This window comes from Equus przewalskii, chromosome 5 (genome assembly GCF_037783145.1).
Source record: "Equus przewalskii isolate Varuska chromosome 5, EquPr2, whole genome shotgun sequence".
In the NCBI taxonomy this organism is placed as follows: domain Eukaryota; kingdom Metazoa; phylum Chordata; class Mammalia; order Perissodactyla; family Equidae; genus Equus; species Equus przewalskii.
The window spans coordinates 7,202,920-7,217,202 of NC_091835.1; the positions used below are offsets into that span (position 1 = coordinate 7,202,920).

General features: G+C 45.4%; 1 long non-coding RNA gene across 12 annotated transcripts in view; it reads right to left on the bottom strand.

Annotated features, from left to right (window-relative positions):
- Positions 1-14,283, bottom strand: part of LOC103554259 (uncharacterized) — a 311,616-nt gene that overhangs the window by 156,906 nt on the left and 140,427 nt on the right. The window lies entirely within an intron of this gene.

The window sequence follows — 14,283 nt, forward strand, 5'->3', positions numbered from 1 at the left end:
GTGCCAATCTTTTTTAAAAAAGGAACTTAAGAAACCTCAAAGATATTACTCACGCTGTCCAAGCTTCTCCCCCTTCCCTTCTCTTCTCAGCCAGAAAGCAGCTTTTATTAAGCTCCTTCTCTGCATAGGGCTCAAGGGTCTATATATGCTAATGTAATTGCTATATTTTGCTAAGTATTTCAAAAGTAATGTACACTTATCTGTACAAACAAGTTCTCATTCCTTGAACCCTATTTGCCTTCAGGCCTCAGGAAATAAAGGAGTGCAAATAACATCTCAGGTGGGAAGAGAGTAGAGGAATATTCCAGACACACTCTACCCTGCAGAACTGAGAGGAAGGAAACCACCTGTGTGTCCCAGGGAGAAGTGTGGGAATGCAAGAAAGACAGAAGTAGGGCAGAGAGGGCAGGCTTACCTGTCCTTATTTTCCCCCCTGGCACGAACCTTAAGGCCAGAGGGGGCCTGTTGGAAATGGCTGGGTAGGTATGGAAGGAGCCTGAGGACATCTGGGGCAAGGGACTGGCGGTGCTCTTCCCCAGGCACAGCCAGGAGGAGCATGTGAGCCTCGGGGCAGAGCCATAGTCAATGTGGCGCCGTGCAGTGGCTTAGCAGGGGAGCAGCGAGGTGGCTGGAGAGGCAAGCCCACAGCAGGACTTCCGTGCTGTCACCGCACAGCCCCTGGCAGTGAGCAGTGGGCCCAGAAACTCACAAGTTCTCCAGAGAGAAGCCGAGGAGGTGCTGAGAGGGCTCCAGCTCAAGAAGAAAGAGCCACATTGCCCCCAAAGACCGCTTGAGACCAGTGGGCACCGACCCAGGGACCAGACCAGACCATCCGCTCCACGGTGGAGACTGGTGGGAATCCAGAGGGTACCATTTTGACTCAGAACCGCCCGTCGTTTCTTCCACCGTGAGGTCTCTTTAGTCCCCCTTAACCTCCAGGAGCCCTTCTGGAGAGGAGGAGGGGAAGGAGGAGGAGGCCAAACAACTTCGAGTCTCTGGGATAAGTGTTATTTATTTAACCGGAAGAGACTGAGGTATCATCAAGAGTGGTGAGGCTGTCGTCCCACGAGCCAGAGCTCTTGAGACGCAGATCAGCCATAGAAAAGTGTTAAAAGCTACGTGAGACGTGGTTTTTTTTGTATATTTGAAGGCACTGTGAATCAATGGGTGACAGGACACACTGTTCAGTTTTGTCCTCAGTTGTAAGAATAAATGTCAGAGACCATAATCAAGGAGGCACGCGGAAGGGAGACATCTCCAGGGCTGTTTGGGAATTTAAATTCTCTATGTTCATTTCACGACATCTTTAAATCCTCAATTCTTGTGAAAACATTAATTTTTTTGTTTGTTTTAACTTGGTGTTGTGGCTTTAAAGATTATGTTGAAAGGTATGGAGTTTAAGTTTGGCACAGGGATGCTGGTAAGTAGAGAAGGTAAATAGAAATATTTCTTAAATGTGTGCATGCACACACATATCCACATGCAGAAAACACAAATGAACCAGATGGATGCTCTGACGCTAAGCCACTCGGCAATTACCTGGACTATAGGATCAGCAACAGCCCGAGTCCAAAACCAAGCAGCCAGTTAATGAGCTTAGCATCCCTCATCCCTGGCGTGCCTATAATTCTTTGCTGAAACGAAATATAAAATAGGGCCTAAAAGAAGCCTGGCTAAAAGCAAGGGAGGTTTCCTTCATTTACCTAGTCCCGGGTGCTTCGTCTTGCCGTGGCAGCAAGCCCACTGGATGGGGTAAGTTTTGCAAACTCCAGCAGACCTGCCAATGATGGGGGTGGAAACAATGCTCCAGTCCCGCTGCCGCAGGGGAGGTGAGAAGGGACACCATCCAGCTCTGCCCCTTCCACTGGCCTGGGCAGTGGGAGCCCCAGGCAGGCGGTCAGATGAGCGCCTCCCTCCGTGCTGACCCGTGGGCTGTCCTGAGCTGAACTCCGCTCAGCTCCATCCTTGCTGCTCGCTGCTCCCCGCAGAGCGAGCCCGCCCCTCGCTGGCTCGGCCTTCTCTGACTTATTTGGTTTAAATTACTTTTTTGAACTTTGGTCTCATTATTTTTGGACCGTCACTTGGTCTGGAAGATTTTCTTTCCACGGTTCCTTCTGTTCTCCTTCCTTTTCACTCTCTTGGATGCGCTGCCCAAGGCCTCTTTTTACAGTTCCTTTTGGGTGGTTTTTATTACCTTCATGCATCTCAATCTGAGTAGGGAGAAGCTCCAGGAGCATTGTCATCTCCCGCCTGGATTCCTGCTTGTTTCGTTGTTATGGGAGCTCCTCGGTTTAAAGGGTTGGGGGAACTCTGCTTCTCCAGCAGCTCATGACCCAGTTCCTGAAATGGCCTTCTCTGCTTTGATCTGAGAAACCAAGTCCCACTGTCATCCTGTGCTGCCACAATGCACTCCATACTCCCAGGGACAAAACCATAGATCTGGGCATGCCTGTCAATGATCAAAGATCCCATGATGCTATTTTTCTCTCCCGCCTCGTAGGGAGAGTTTGATATGGCAGTTGAACTGGTTTAGATGCTTTGAGCTGCAAGGAACAGAAAGATGTACATCTCAGCTGACTTGAACAATTGAGAAAACGTGTTATCTCCCATAAGCAAAGTCCGTGGGTGGGAAATTGCAAGGCTGGTTAATTCACAGCCAAGGACATCAGCAAGGCCCAGCTTCTTCCCATAATTCTGCTCCACCATCCTCACTGTGTGGGCTCATGCTTGGGCTAGCTAACCTACTGGTTATAAGGTGGCTACTGCAGTCTTACCCAGACACCATGTCCAGCTAGCTGTGAACTTTTGCAAGTTACTTTGCCTCTCTGGACCTTTGTTTTCTCATCCAAAATAGCAATAAATTATAGCGAACACTTACACAGTGATTGCTATATGCCAACCAGTCTTCTAAGGCTTCACGTACAGCAATACATTCAATCTGCACAACGAGGCGGTGGGGTAGGTACTGTTACTACTCCCACTTTAAAGTGAGGAAACTGAGACACAGAGAAGTTGAGCGAGCTGTTGTAATCACACAGCTGTGTGAGCAAAGCTGTGATCTAACTCTAGAGAGGCCATGACCCTAACCATTCACTTTCCTGCCTCTTAATGAAACAATAAGTCAATACAAACAGTGTTTGCCTACTCATGGGCTGAACATGATTAAATAGGATAACACAAGTCAGGCATTGGCAGAGTGGTGTGAGCACAAGAGCTCAGGGAATGCGAGGTCAATTCTACAGTCACTTCAAGTGCATAAGGTCAGCCTGGTGCAGGTTGAGGGAGTTAAACAGCCCCTTACTGTTTTTCCCTTAAGCCAAAGCTCTCTCTATGCTACATCTTCTTCTAGAACCTAACCCTTGGTTTACTTATAACTCACTCCTATCCTTTCCTAGCTCATAACAGACCAAGGGGAAACCTCCACGAGTACGAAGCTGCTTGATCTGAAGACTCAGCCTGTACCCTTCCAGGTCTTTCCTCAGACCTAAGGAAAGCCCCCTGTGCCATCAACCCATTACTGGTTTTAATCCTGTTTCTGCAGCCATACTTGTCTACCTTTTACTTTTTTTTCCTTCAAAATCATGAGATATTTCAAATATAGAGAAAATCATAGAGAATAATAAAGGTACACCCATGCACCGCCACAGATATGTTTTAAACGTCAATATTATCATACGTTTGGGGCCTTTTAAAAATAAAACATTAAAGATACAACTGAAGACCCCTCCTCTCCTTCTCTTCTCCTTTTTGGCGACCGCTCTCTTAAAGGTATGCATCCCACCTGTACAGGTTTTTGTATTTGTAGTACACTTTTATAGAAAAATATGCACTATTATTTGTTGTGCTTGGTAACTTTAAAAATAAACAGTATCATAGTGTATGTAAGATTCTGCAACTTGCTTTTTAAAAATCAATGTTTATTTTCACTGATTTTGTGTTTTTTCTTTCCATGCTTCTTTTTTAAATCCTTTTTTGTTATTTATTTATTTACGTATTTTTTGTAAGGTATATTGGGCCCTGAGCTAACATCACTGCCAATCTTCCTCTATTTTTTTTATATGTGGGATGCCTCCACAGAATGCGTGATGAGTGGTGTGTAGGTCCACGCCCAGGATCCGAACCGAGAATCCCGGGCCACCGAAGTGGAGCACACAAACTCAACCACTACGCCATGGGGCCAGCCCCCAAAATCCTTATTTTTTTCTCCTTCCCTGCCTTCGGTTGTATTAATGGAGCTTTAATTATTCTCTGCCTCTCTACCACCTTTCCCCACTTGGCTTCTAGTTTAGATGTTAGATTGTATTTCTGTTCTAATGGTTACTCTTAAGTTTTTAATACACGTACTTATATATGAAATTTTTCTAAGACCTACATTTGTTCATTATCTTTAACATCCTCTCAAACAAGACAAGGATGTTAGTATGTTTTAACAACTTTGCCGATCACCCCCAACACCAACATTCGTTGGTGCTTATTGTCTAGACTTATAGCCACACAGTAACACAACATTTATTTCTACCTAGCCAATAATTAATGCATTTTACTTAAATACTTTACAGCTATTTTGGTTTTGCTTCCCATTATTCCCTCTAAGTTCACTTTTATCCTTTTTGAACTATACACAACAGTCTGCAAGTAGTAAATTGCTGTCTTTATGTAGCTGAATATGTCCTTATTTTGCCCTCACAATTGAGCAATTATTTAGCTGGGTATGAAATTCTAGGTTAACTACTTTTTTTCTCAATGCTTTGAAGTTATTAACTCATTTGTATCTGGGGGTTGATTGTGGCTGAAGACAATTCTTTTGTCAATCTAATTGTTAGTTCTTTGTAGGTAAGCTATCTTTTCCTTCTGGTAGCTCTTAATATTTATTTTCTATCATTCACAGTCTACAGTTTCACTACGGCATAAATAGATGTGAGTTTATTTTCATTTGTCCTCTTAACACTTTACGTGAACTTTCAACCTAAGGATTCATGACTTCAATTCAGAAGACTCAGATTAGTCTCTGTATTTTTTTCCCCTGGAACTCCTAATCAGATGTATGTTGGAGCCTCTCAGTCCATTTTCCATGCCCATCATATGATTATATATATGTATGTATAATTTCTCTTTCTGTATGTATTTTGTTTATATCCCTTTTTTCCCATTTTATTAGTTAGGGTTCTCCAGAGAAACAGAATTTATATATACATATACATATGTAAATATATAATAGGTACATATTTATATATACATATATACATATGTAAATATTAGGGTTCTCCAGAGAAACAGAATTTATATATCCATATGTAAATGTATATATGTAAATATGCACATATGCAAATACTATGAAATTTAGATATGCATATGTAAGTTTATACACATATGTAAATTTATACATACATATGTAAAAATTTATATAGACAGATGTTTTATTATTCTCTATGAGAGAGAGGGGGCTATTTATTCTAAGGAATTAGCTCCTACAGTTGTGGAGACTGGTAGGTCCAAATCCGCAGTGTGAGCCAGCAGGCTCAAGAGCCAGGACAGCTGATGATGCAGGTGAAGTCTGAAGGCAGTCTGCTGGAGAATGTCTTTTTCCTCGGGAGAGGGTTGATCTTTTTGTTCTAATAAGGACTTCAAATGATTGGAGGAGACCCACTCACATTACGGAGGGCAACTGCTTTACTGATTAAAAGGATAATCTCACCCACAAACACTCTCATAGAAACACCCAGAATAAAGTTTGACAACACATCTGAGTACTCCGCATTCCAGTCAAGTGGACACACAAAATTAACCATCACATCCATTTACATACTCCATATTTGACTCTAGTTTAGAGTTTATTCTATTTACTGAATAATTTTTCAATGTTATAAAATGCTATATTTTAGTACCATAATTCAATATTGTTACGTTACATATTCTCTTACGTGTGTCTAATTTTTGCTTCTTCTGTTTCATCCTTCCTTGTTTTATCCTTTAATGTTTATTATTGCTGTTATTTTTCCTTTGCCTCTTTGACAATCCTAAACAGACTTATTTTTAAGTCATTTTCAGATTATCCTATTATTTTCATTTCACCTGAGATTAATTCATTTTCTCACTTTTTATTATGTTAGGTGCCTGCCATATTGCTAATATTCCTCATATGTTTCAGAACTTTTGGTTTACAGGTTCGCTTTGAGTCTATTTCAGAAGCAGGTTATGTAGGGCAGCTTGGAATTTCCATCTTGCTGTGATGTCAGGGATGTTACAGATTCAATCTCCAAGTCAGCAGGGGTCTTGACCCAGGTCTTAGCTCTGGGCCTGTTTCTGTCTTCCCCTGCCTCCCTAGGCATAGAGTTTTATATCGGCTATAGACAGGTTGCTGAATTTTCTCCGGCTTCTTTATGACTCGATAACAAAGGCCAAGCCAGGCCCCTTTATACCATCATTACACAAGCGGAATTGAACACACAGCTTCCTCTGACTTCATTTTTGACCTGTAACCCTGCAAGGCTGGAGATTCGGCTGCATTGACCTATCTGGCATTTTATTGATCACTGCGATGTGTCAGCAGCAGAGTGAAGGCCTCAGGATATGAACTGAGGATACCATTTTGACTAAAATTCCCCCATTTTATTGTTTTTCCAGCTCTATTCTTACACCTTTTCTAGCATATTCTCTCCATATTCTCAGCATTCTCTGGAGCCTTCTGATGAAAACAGGGTCTTTTAATCACCTCCTTCCCTTTTCCAGTCAAGTCCCCAACAAGAAACAGATGGCATACTCAAATGGGGAAATTCAGGAGAGTTTAATAAAAGGACTACTTACAAGAGTGTGGTCAGAATTAACGGAAATCAGAAAGGATTGCTGAAGTTCCCAAGATTAGCAACAGCAGGAAGCCAATCCCGCCCCACCCCCTCCCCACCCTTAGGCCTGAAGAAGCAAAGAGAAAGGAAGCAATTAACAGAACTAGTAGAAAGTTAGAGCTGTAGGTATAGAAGACAGCTGCCTGGCAGGAGGTGTGGCCTTTGATGGAGAAACATGGTTCATGCCAAACTTAAACCAGGCAAGGACACAGACAGGGGACCAAGTACCCCAAACTCCTCCTCCCACACCCCTATTTCCTGTTGGTGCTTCCACTGGCCAAACCCAACTGGAAGCCACAGTGCAAGGGCCTACTTAACATAGACACAAAAGGTGAGCCTCTCGGAGCGCACAGCAGAGTAGAAAAAGGCAAAGAGTGGATGTGGCTATAGTAAACAGAGAATATCCAAAACATCGCATAGCCCAAGAAGACAGATTTCTCAAGTCACCTCCATCTTAAAAATACATAAATAGGGGCAAGCCCTGTGGTCGAGTGGTTAAGTTCGCACGCTCTGCTTCTGTGGCCCAGGGATTTGCTGGTTCGGATGCTGGGAGCAGACATGGCACCGCTCATCAGTCCACGCTGAGGCGGCGTCCCACATGCCACAACTAGAAGGACCCACAACTAAAATATGCAACTATGTACTGGGGGAATTTGAGGGAAAAAAGCAGAAAAAAAAACATTGACAACAGTTAGCTCAGGTGCTAATCTTTAAGAAAAGGAAAGCATACGTTATCTTCCTTTTTCTCTTGCCTGTCTTTAGTTAGTGTCCCTATGCTTTTTTCCTTTCACAGTCATTTCTTGAAGGAGTTGTCTAAATGCACTGTCTGCACGTCACTCGCATTCACTCCTCAACCTTCTTTGGTCCAGTTTATAACTTTACAAACCCTGAAATGTCTTTCAAAGAAATTACTGACTTCCTGCTGAATTATTAAACCAATCCAAACTCTTCCATTCTTACCAGCTTCATTGACGCACTCTTTTCCCAAAGCCCCCTCCCCTCTTGGTTTCTGTTCGACCCCTCTCCCAGTCCTCCTCTTGTTGGACAGCAATGGCAGCACGTAGGAGGAGCAGCCATGTGGGCTGAAGAAGCAGCACCCACGTGTGACCTGAAGGCTCCCAGGGAGTGAGGCCAGCAGTGGCTGGAGGTGTGGCGGAGGGGTGAGGGTGAGGAACATGTCCCAGCAGAAGAAACAGCCTAGGTGAGGGCCATTACTTCTTGTTTGCCATCGGTGGCTGTACAGTTGACCACCAAACTTTACACCATCACCCTTCAGAATGGGAAAAGCTGAAGTGATCTGGAAGGAATGTAATCTTCCATAGCAAAGGCATACAGAAAACTTGACAGACGTATCTGTTTAAAAAATGCATAAATCTCAGCCTTCCATCAACACTGTTCGTTTGGTGTGACCTCCTCACCCAGAACACTTCTTCTCTTTAGAGCCTCAGTTTGCAGCGCTGGGCAGTACCAGCTGACAGCATTTCATCGTGCAGGACATCAGAACTGCAGAACCCGAAGCAGAGACAGGCTGCAACCCCGCGTTGCCCTTTTTGTTCCTCTGATGTGTAAGAGAGGTGAGAAAAGTAGGGTAGAAGAAGAGCTGCTGAAGACTGAGCAGGCAGGTGGAATTCAAAATCCTTTTTTTCCAAATTAAAGAGATGTATTCTGTGCCAGGGCTTCTGGGCCCTGATACAGCAATAAGTCAAACACCGGCATTCATCTCCTTGCAAATGGGATCCACCTCCCCACCTTGGAGCATGGACAGAATGCCATGGAGAGGACCAACGGAAAAAGCTGAGTATGGCTCGGCAGACCCACACAGGCCTTTGCCTCTGGCCCTCCTTGAGTTCCCTCCCCAGGAGTGCTTGACAAATATGCATGGCTAAGAGGCCGTCCAAGGAATGTGGCCGTCTCAGCCGTCAGTTACCAGGGCTCAAAACCAGCGGGCAGGAAGAGCAGATGGCGAGCTGGGTCGGATCTGCCCCCGGGAAGGTTTGGAAAGAGGAGATACCCATGACTGGGCAGGCTGAATTGATGCGGTCTGGCCTAAGGTCAAGGGAATGGACAGAATGACCTTCCCAGCTCTCGGCCAGCCCGATGGGTCTATGAAAAGAGATGTTTGATTCATTCTCGGGCTCTACCCAAGTGACTCTGAAATATTCCCAGACAGCTGCCAGGAGAGTCAATGGTCAGTGAAACAGAGACCCAAGAGCCAAGATTCTGGGTTTCCAAGCCCCCTGATGTGTTTCCCTTAAATCTGTTTGCTGATTCCCTTCTCTGATAAACCATAAGACCACTGATGGCAGAGGCTCTTTCCCCTCGCCCCCTCCTACCAAGCTGTGCTGGGCTGCTCTAAAAAGAAGAGTTACTGTTTGACACCAGATCATTTCTCTGAGTGGCAATTTATCAGCCACAGGGATATGGGGAGGATGAGCAGATCAGCAGTAGCAAGAATGACAACGAGGAGTAAACCTGGAATCATGTTTACTCATTTATGGTCTTCCTATTTATACTCTACTCTGATGTCCACTAAAGAGAAAGGGGGTTAGTGAAAAATGTAGACACATTGCCATCCCAGACCCAGAAAATCAAGTTTCTTACCTAGAAGAAAATTCCATCCAATCTGAAAGTTAAATGGGGACCCAAAATCTGATACCTACCCACATCAGGACACATCAGACCCTATTGAGGTAGCTTTGTGCAGACAGACAGATAGGTTGGAGAGGTAGCTGGAATTAGGTAGAGTGAAACAGAAAGAGTGAATCAGGAAAGCTCTTCCGCAGGCTGAAATTTTGAGTATGGAGTTGTGGATGAGGGGAAAAGTCGAAATAAGGAGAGGCAAGGATAGTTCTCTGTAGGTTGTGCTGGTCAGGAGGAGGCATGCATGGAGGCTGAGGCATGCAGACAAGGAGTAGGAAGCATTTTAGGAGAGCCTGTAAATAACGGGAAGTGGGTACATGGTGAAATGGGGCTGGGGGAGTGAGGCTGGGGGAGAGGCAGCCCTGAAAGCTCAAAGTGAAGAGATTGGATTTAATACAAGGGGATACACGCAGCCAAGTTGGAAATCCATCCACATATCTGTGGAGGCATGCAAGAAGTCTAGTGTCTCAAAGAGAATCCGGGAACTCTGCTGATGCCTGAGGCTTTCCAGTGCAGGCAGATCAAGGGGAGAAGAAGAGATGCTTTCTCAGAAGAGCTCTGAGTCGGGCGGAGGTGGGATTAAGCAGCCAGCAAGTGAGGGCATGTACCTCTAACCAAGCTTTGAAGAGAGATCTCCCCCATCCTAGAAAAACAACAAAAACCCCAGTCTTCAGGTGAGGATGGATATGCAAGGGCTTGCTTTACCTTCTGCGCGTTTCATCCAATACCTCAAGTGTGAAAGTATGGAAAAAAGAGCAGTAGAAAGAAGTCAGTACATGAATGTCCTTCACTGTACGGGCACCTAAGACTGAGAGCTGGTGTGAGGGCCGGTCGTTGGTGTCTGATGCTGCCCTGTACCAACAGCACAGACAACCCATGATGTGGAACAGGTTTATCCCAAAAGTCCATCTCCTCTAGTCTTCTTCAGTTCCACAAACAATTTCTGGGTGTCTCCGTCAGGCCAGGCACAGTTTTTGGTACTGGAAAGCACCAGGATAGATGTTTCTGCCCAAGAAGGGATGATCACATTCTAACAAGAAAAGTGGAAACTAAACAAATAAACATACTAATAAGATCATTTCTTTTGGTGCCAAAGACTATGAAGAAGATTGAATGTCTAGGCTGAGCAGGGAAGGAAGTGGCACACTGGAGAGTGGTGGGCAGCATGGAGTTAGGGGTGGAGGGCAAAGGCCCATCCAAGGAGTTGGTGTCTGTGCTGAGATTGGAATGATAGTAAGGGACAGCCAAGGACCCAATGGAGAGCCTTCTGGAAGAAGGAGCAGGATGTTCAAAGACCTAACCTGAGGCTGGGATCTATAAAAAGCAAATTAATAAGATGACAGTCACTGCTAAGTGTCCAGTGCCCACTGTTCAAAGAGTGAAGGCTATGGCTAAGATGTCACACATACAGATGGAAATAGGAGAGAGAAAATTAAGATACTGAACACTTCAGTGGGACTGAACAGAAGTCAAGATTCAGAGAGAGACAAAGAGAAATGGACAGCCGGTGAGCAGCATGTTCTCTGTGTGTGCAACTCCTAGTTAATTAGCTTGTGCTCATGGAGCCTGCAAGAGTGTGGTCCCTGAGCTCACGCCTGAATGCTGCTCTGGGAGACAGACTTCCAAGCGCCTGAGCAGAGGCTGAATCTGTCTCCAGGAAAGCAGTTTAGAGGAGCAGAGAGAAAAGCAGAGTGAGCCAGCGCCCGGGGCCTCCCCTCTCTGCAGGATGGTGATCACGGCCGTGCTTGCAGGGTCTGTCTTTCCACAAGATGGTCAGAGCCTCAAGGCACATGGCTACGCTCAGTGTGCGTCCACAATGTGGCCATCGTGGCCATAAGCAAGAGAGCAGGGATTCTTGTCACACCCTCAACCTGTGTTATTATTTCAAATCGAGGAGATAGGAAGATGGCTGGCATTGAACACTGAACTGGTTTCTAAGACTCTTGGGCTCCAGGCCTGACTGTCCCACCATAGTACTTTCCCTCTGTGTATTTAGTTTACCGTCTATAAATTAAGGAGATGGCATGTTGATTTCTAAGGGCTCTTCCAGAGCTCTGGCTGTCTCATGAAACACAGAAGGCCTAAAATTAGAGGAGATATATGGGAACTCTTAGCAGCTATGGCATAGCAACATCAAAAATCAAACGGAGCAAGGAGATCAGATACATTGGTTAGGGAAGTATTTGGCTGCAAGTAACAGAAAATGTAACTAACAATAGGGAGTTTCTTTTCTCGTATAACAATACACCAAATTTCTGTAACACAGGGCCTATGCTGAGTAGGACAGAAGTAAAGTTGGGTCAAAGGGGATTGGTTATCAACTAATGTACTTAGGGGAACACAGAAACAAGATGCCATCCAAGACGTCGCTCAAGCACTGGGGCAAGAGAAAAGGAAGATAAGTTGGGGTGAGCGGCAGGAATACGTGGTTTCAGTTATCAGAGGAAGAGTTCTGGGACATGGGAACACTCCAAGTGTGGTTTCCAGAAAGGACTGCTGAAGTGCAGCGAGAAGGAAGAGGGAACAAGTGAGTACTCATCTGGGTCTTGATCCTTTCTCAGCATGTCCTAGAGACCCCAACACCTGATGGGCCCATCCCACCCCTTCCTGCCTTAAGCAACAAATCACATCCAAAATACTAAGAGAGAAGAGGCGGGAAGTGGTAAGAACAAGGGATTGCAGGCGTCAGTAACAGCCTGCTCTGAGTGTGGGGTAACCAGCCAGCAGAGGCAGAGCTGAGAAGCAAGGGAGCCTGGGGGGACCGAATGTCTGTCGGTATGTCTCGGGAGAAGGTATGAAGGTGACGAAATCACAGACAGTCTGGAAGAATGAGCAAGGAGCAGGGGGAATCTACCCCATTGTCTGCAGGGGCATCAAATCGGTAAACTCAGCTACTCACATACAGCCAAGGGCCTCTCTGTGCTCCGAGGACCAGTCTCATTCTGGCTGCAGGATCTCTTTAGTGCCTGCCTGTCATGACTTGTCATAATGCCATGTCCTGATGGGCTTAAATGGCCATTTCTCCTGTTAATGCCTTTTCTGCTTTTCTCTTTCAAGCTCTCAACTTCCACTCCAACTACTGAATGCCAACAATATCACAATTTTTTAGAGACCTTAAAACAGGACAGCTTTACTCTTAGCATTAGAGTGTCCCCAGAAGATAAGGACATAGAATATAAATTCCATGAACCTATTAAATTGTTAGAGCACTGGAATGTAAGCATTGTGAGGGCTGGATTTTGCTATTTGCTCACTGCTGATTCTCAATGATAAGATCAAGGCCTGGCACATAGGAGGTACTTAATAAATATTTCTTCTTTTGTGTAAGTATGTGAGGAAGATTGGCCCTGAGCTAACATCTGTTCCAATCTTCCTCTATTTTGTATGTGGGATGCCTCCACAGCATGACCACCAATGAGTGGTGTAGGTCCACGCCTGGGATCTGAGCCTGCGAACCCTGGGCCTCCAAAGCCGAGTGTGCAAACTGGACCACTGTGCCACTGGGCTGGCCCCAATAAGTATTTCTTGAGTGTTGAATATGAGCAGCTGTGTGAGCATTTGTGTGTCACTCCAGTGTTACACCCATAATATCCTTCCCAGCCAATAATCAATCATCCTGCCAAAGCCCAGGTACCTTGACTCTTTCCCGCCTCACGTGAAGTTTCCATCCACACAAAGTTAGGGGGTGAGCACTCTCGTTCTTCATGGCCCCAGTGTCGTGGGCCCCTTACCACTCTTAGAACTTGTCCTGATTCTCCCAGGACCCTGTGAGTTCTCAGGGGCCCAGCGTACAGCATTTGAGCATGATGTTTCCCTCTGGGGCCTGGAAGACAGCCGCTCTTGCCTTCTGGAGGTTGGAATGGCTTCAGAGACTTCCAGAAGCCAGTTCCTGGGTTCTTCTCCAGCCCCCTTCCCTCTGCCACTTGCCTGTGCTTTGCACAAACACTTTGGCCATGACTCATTTGGTGAAGCAGAAAGGGGTCAAGAGGAGGAGGGAGCCCAGGGTCCCAAGTCTCCAGTGACTGGGCAACTCAGGGGGAAGTGAAGTCCAGGCAAATGACCATCACCTCCCCCATCACACCCGCTCCCCCTTTTCCTCATGGAAATAAAGTGAATATGAGGTGAAACATCTGTTTTGCTTCAAGCAAACTTCATTTGTCTTTTCTCTTTTTCCTCAGTTTTAACCCTCCCTCTGCCATTGGAGAGCCTGCTGCATCCTCCACACTTAATCCATCTCCCGGCGACAACTGAGGCACAGTCCCCTGGAGGGGTATTCTCCTTTACAGACAATCTGGGATGATTTTTTCCTCCTCCCTTTGGGTACCATGTGTGTGAATTGAGCTCAGAGCATCAAACAGTATCTGCCTGCTTCTTTCATTCAAAGCCTGTCTGCTGAATGTGGAGCACCTCCCAGCACTGTGCTGGCTGCTGGAGACCCAGGGACGAGCAGGACAGACATGGTCCTTTGGGAGCTAATATCCCAGGGCAGGGGACAGACAAAGGAGCAAACCAATAAATAAATAAGTCATCACAACTTGTGAGAAGTGCTTAAGAAGGCAATAACTAGAGTGTTATGAAAGATAATAACGGAGGCAGAGTCACAGAAGGTCAAGGGACGTCATGGAAGGTCGAGAAGGTCACAAAAGTCCTTTCTGTAGAGAAGACTTCTAAGTCAAGATATTGAGAATGACACAGAGATGTGTAGAAAGAAATGACTGAAGAGGGTTTTCAGAAGAAAACAGACAGAGTAGTGACTTTAAGGGACAGAAAAGTGCTTGGAGTTTTCTAAGAACTGTATAAA